Here is a 5824-nt window from a genome sequence, read left to right on the forward strand (position 1 = left end):
AGTACCAGAAACAACAGGAAGAGAACCAGCAAGTCTGCAGGTAGTACCACCTGAATTGAGCAACAGACATCAAGGTGTTCAGTGTTCCTCTAAAAAAAGGTCTTTACCAAATTTTCAGACAACCCACTGCAAAACCCTTGAATTACCAGTCAACTAAAACCAGCGGGTGTGGGGGAAAAGGGACAGGGGAGTGACGCCCATGCTATGTGCCGATACTCTAAACCAAGTCTGACGTTTGAATGATCTAAGAGGATTATTCCAGTTATCCAATCCCCAATGAAAAATATGCTAGAGGTTAGTTTTATGAAAGCTAGCCATACCTGCCTCATGATATTTACTGTGAGATATGACACTGGTAACCTTCCTTTAAAACCAGAGTCCTGATATGTGTGGGTCAGACAGCACTTTTATGGGCTTTGACAGAGACCCCAACAAGCAATTACCAGCTAAGTAACACAGGGACAAGGCTGTATCCTGCCACCTCCAAGTTGAATAGTAATAGTCAAAACACTACAGGGTTCCAAGTCTTTCCTCCTTAAAATCCAGTTAGTTTTTGGGATATCAGACTACTAAATACATAGCTACAGCACATGAGTATCAACTGTTGTGATATCAGCACTTGCTTCCAGAAATTTTCAATCACAGGTATTTCCTGTACAGGTAAAAGGTATGGTGTACACACAAGTTATATGCGTGGATGCTTTTACCAGAATCATCCTGATTGGTGACATATGTTTATATGCAAGTCACTTGTGGAATTCTGTTTGTTGGTTTTGGGGGTTTTTGTTTGTTTGGGTGTTAGTTTTCTTTTCTTCCATTAATGCAAAATAAATCTATCAGTTCCATCCCCAAACTTTCCCCAAATCGTTCTCTCTCACCAGTGAAAAATTTTTAGAAAAAGACGACAGAACTGCTGCTGGAAAACAGTTCCAGACACTTTGCTGCTGAGTGTAAGAGAATCTGGTACTACTTCCATTTTGCGTCAACAAGTAAATCCATTTTACTTTACAATTAAATTAAACAGCGTCATTTAAGGGAGGTCGCATGAATATTACTGTGCTATTCAATCCTCTCAAAGGCAAAACCTTTCCTGTGAATCATCATTTCTTGGTGTCTTACAGCTACTGAACCAATCCCTTCCCTTCTTCCAGTGCTGTTTTTCCATTGAAGTTAAACTCATTATGATTTCCTCTAACCGAGCCTTTTGTGGCCCATCTTTTCTCTCAGGTTTCTCCCTGTTTTTTCTGCCAGCTGCTTTGCAAGCACCTCTTTTGTGACTCTAGCTGGACATAGCTCCTTGCCTCAACCCTTGCTCCTCACAAAAGAGTGACATGCTTCCGTTGCTGCCTCAGCAACACAGCCAGCTTCTGCCGTACGGGCAGCTGTGACCAAGGTCAGCCCTCCGCACCGGCACGGCCGCTGGACCGAGACTGCCCTGCTCCACCTGCCTGCCCCTTGGGCTCCGCTCAGGAACCTGCTCCTGGCACTGGGGCCAGGTACTGCTCCTGTCAGGGCCAGAGGTTTCTTCCCAAGTCCAACAATTGCCAAAAGTGCAATTAAAGAGACTTCACTGAGGCGAGAGCATTGCTAGGACCATAAGTGTAGTGACAAGTTCCACCCCTGCCACCCCCCAAATCTAAATACCACTACCATTTTGCTTTATTTAGAGTAGTAAGCAGAAATCCAACTGGTTTTCTTACATACAAACACGTACATAAATGCACCCCTGCCTTCTTTGCAGAAGCTACCTATTTAGCCCTCCCCAAAACACAGGAACACACACAGACACAAAATAAAGTCACAGTACACAGAGATTAAACCAAATGGTTTTTTGAATCAGCTGAAGTCAAGAAATTAGCGCTGTGAGGTATAAATGTACCTAAGTTATTTACATGCAAATATATCTAGTAATAATTTGCAAAACAGTAGGTATCTTCAAGGCTTGAAAGATCTACCAGATGCAAGATTCAACAAAATTGAACCAGTTGTGAGAGACAAGTGATGTCTACCAGCAAGTTCAAAGAAAAGCATCTGTATTATATGGCAGCTGCTAGAAAGGATACTCGTATTTTTGAGAGACTGCTGGGAAAATACCAGAGCTTGCATAGGTAGAAACACCAAAGATCCCCTAAATGATGGAAAAAAGAACCACTTTGGCTTTAACATATGTTTCTTATGAAACAAAATAAACCCAGAACACTCATCACAGTCTGACTACCTTTCCTTGTTAGAATTAAAACCTTAAAAACATTAATCTAGCAACCCAAAGTCTTCTATACATGTAAAACATTCTAAATAAAGAAGCTTTTCCCTCTGCTTTGGCTAGAACTTTTCCTCCTTGTTTATGATACATCTTTTTTCAAACTGACTCCCTAATTGTCTTCCACTGAAGTTACACCATGAGAGCTATGGGGCAACATGAGTTCACAGAAGAAAGATGGGGAAAAAGGTCACTAGAATTATTAGGCATGCAGGACTTTTCCATTTAAGATGGTAATGTAAATCACAAGATTTTAATAGCAGATTTTTAGGACATAAACAGTGTTTCTTTTAAAGCTAAAAGACAGCTAAATATAAAGCCACATGCTGAATTCTCTCAGGTATAATTCCACACCCAGGATAAGCCTGTAACCCAAAATTATTCTTCTAAAACTAGTAATTTCTAAAATGAAAAGAGGTCTTGAAACAAGCCCTGAAGACAGGACACTAGACTCTTGCCTTAATTACCAGCCTAACACGAGCACCTGGGGTCCGCAGACCAGGTCTAGGTGTCTCTTGAGCTCCTTCGCAATCCCTCCCCCAATAGGCCCTACTGACCAGGACCCTCCCTCCCACTTCAAATGCAGTCTCCCCGCCCACAATAAATACCACCGCCTCCTGGTAACATGGACTCCGCTGGAATAGCTTCTAGACCAAAGCCCCAGGAAAAACAATAAGCAAAACAAAAAAAACCACCAGCAAACCCCACCACGCTACACAGTGCGACCTAATGCTCTCTTCTTTCAAGGTTAGGATAATTAGGAAGAGGAACAGAGGCCTAATCCTGCAGCTGGGTTTTACTTTCCTATCTCTTCTTTATCTGTTTTCATATTTTCATACAAATAACACCTACTTAATTCTTGCACAGACCCACATTGCAAAAGTTTTACAGGCCCTGGGTCTCTCGGTAACATGCTCTTGGACAAGTTAGACTCATTACATCCTGGGTGAACATATCTTTCTCAGCTCACTTTAGAAACCCCTGCTGCAACTTCTTCAGCAGTGCATGTCTTTGTCAAGATTATAACAGCATTTCCATAAGGGTAATGCTACAGAGAGGAGGCTATTATTGTGCTTGATCCACAGGGCACTAAAAGGCTTGTATTTCTTGTTATGGTGTCTTGCCAGGCTATGCTTGGGTGCCTACTCCTGCTAAGGATGAGACCGACTCATCTGTAACGTCTCTCTTTCTGGTGGCAAGGGAAGTGCGAAGGCAGTTTCCAGACCCTGTCTTTACTGCTTGCCAGTTTCAAAACACCCATGAGGACACTTGCCAGAGTCTTGCTATTTTGCTTTAAGGTTCATTTTACAAGCTCTGCACAGCATAGGCCCGAGGATTTCCTTCTGTAGAATTCTTGAATACAAAACAAAGTTGAACCATTGTTGAGTGACTTTTTTTTTTTTTTTAAAGAGAAACAACATTTTCACATATATCTGATACTCTACAGAAACCCACGCCTCAAATTGTCAGACACCCTCCCAGTCATGGTGAATGAACTTTTTCAACCACACACCTGCATTCAGTTTGAACACTCTGGACTGCTCTCAGTGCCACTGCTGACTTAACCATCAGCCCAGTAGCGACCTGGGTGAATTACCCAAATTCTCACAGTAGCACAATCCTAAGGGCATTTGTACCAGCTTAACATGCTTCTACACGCAAAGGGAAGAGTATGTTTTGAGAAAGACAGTATCAGCTGAAATATTGTAACCAATAAAACATCCCAATTTCCTTTGAAAAGATGTGAGCTGCACAGGCTGGCTTGTCTGGGATGGCTTTCCACACCGGTAACACCTACGAAACCCAAGGGTACAGATCTCTGTTCTAATAGACAATACAGTCTTCAGAAGCAGCTTAATGTGAACTGGAAAAAAGACTAGCTACTCGACTAAGGACAACTGCCCTTATCCTACCAAAAATAAGTTACTATTGTTACCATTATGCTACATAACATTCCCCCACCTCTTCCTTGATCATCCCAGTCTAGAGAAGTGAGACTGATGAAAAAGTGGGGAACATAAGAACCTTTAACACATAAGAAGTAGTGTCATAATTTTTTCACCTTTTCAGGCAGAATTGGGGGAGAGCACGGAAAGAAGATAACAAGAAATCAGCTTAACTTGCAATGAAGGAAGAGACAGGAGTGTGTCACACTAGTGAAACACCAGAACAATTTATGTAGGACAAACACAGAGCAATCTTTCTTAACCGCCTAGAAGCCACTTAGAAAACTGTCTTTTGAGAATGATTTAGGCTTACTGTATCTTGCTGCAGTGGCAAAGCTCAGACTAGACAGTTACACTGCCTCTTCCACTCTACATTTACAGGCCTCCAGATATTGTTACCTCCACATCTAGCAAGAGTTTTTCCTGTGCCTGCATTCTGATCTGTGAAAAGCTATACTACTGTGGACTTTTTTGGAAGGAAAAGGTTGGGGGTTTTTTGTGGCTTGAGTATGTGGGTGGCCCTGCCTATGATTTGGGCCATGCTGCATGAAAATCCACGTACAAACAGGAAGACTGTTTTTTCTAACAGCTTAAATCTAAACAGGCAAAGGGTTGGTGATACAGAGCTTTAAAAGCAGACACACAGCTACAAATTACATTACTGCTTCCTTTCCTGCCTTGCCTCCGATGTATATTCCTGTACCAGTGGGAGGGACATCCAATCCAGCTATGAAACGATACCTGAAACACCACTTTCCAGTCTAGTTCGGAAGTAAATATAGGCCATTATACTATCTGTTAAATTGTCTTATAACTGAAAACAGTTGTGTAGCATTTGGAGAGCAACAGTAAGAAAAACAGAGTCTAAATCACTGGACAGCAGCTTCACTTGCCTTACTAAACAGAAAACATGCAATAAAGCAATACAGCACATATCAGTGTGCAGAATTTTCTCTGTCATTACGCAACAGTATAGGAAAAGAACTGACTCCTTCAAACTCCTTGGGGCTGTGAATATCTCTTAATTTTCACTTCCCAGCCACAGTTGTGAATTTGGATTAAAATTCTAAACTACAGCTGTGAATTCAAGGACCTTGGCTCATCTCATCAGTTATGAGTGAACTACTGTTGCTATTACTAATGCTCCCAGCACGACGTGCTCTCTTGCGTCTCGTCTTTCAGTGGAAGGAATTGCTCCCACCAGTTGGGAATTCTTCCTACTGTTTGGGGAAGGCCAGCATGGGAAGCGCGACTTATCATGTATCAAGCCACTTTAGCTATAGGCAAGCTGTGCCCAAGGATCATGAACTCCCCGCACTTAACCCTCTTCAGTTCTGCTTGATTGCTGGATCACCCTGTTCTATAAATAACCTGCAATATCAGTAAAGAGGCATAATTTCCCCTCTATCACACAGAGGCAGCTGGCTCTACCTGAAGAGCTACAGGTGAGGCAGAAACCCTTTTCCAGAGCAGCCCATGACCAGAGCCTCAGCTTTCGGGCCCACCAGCGGTGTGAGAAGAGACTATTACACTCAAACTCAAACTCTAAGAGTCCGAAACAGACCGGGCCTCGGGACACAGGTCGGGATCTACCAACAAGCCAAACCGGGGGGGCGGG

The sequence above is a fragment of the Pygoscelis adeliae genome, unplaced genomic scaffold (genome assembly GCF_000699105.1).
Source record: "Pygoscelis adeliae isolate BGI_AS28 unplaced genomic scaffold, ASM69910v1 Scaffold544, whole genome shotgun sequence".
NCBI classification, from domain to species: domain Eukaryota; kingdom Metazoa; phylum Chordata; class Aves; order Sphenisciformes; family Spheniscidae; genus Pygoscelis; species Pygoscelis adeliae.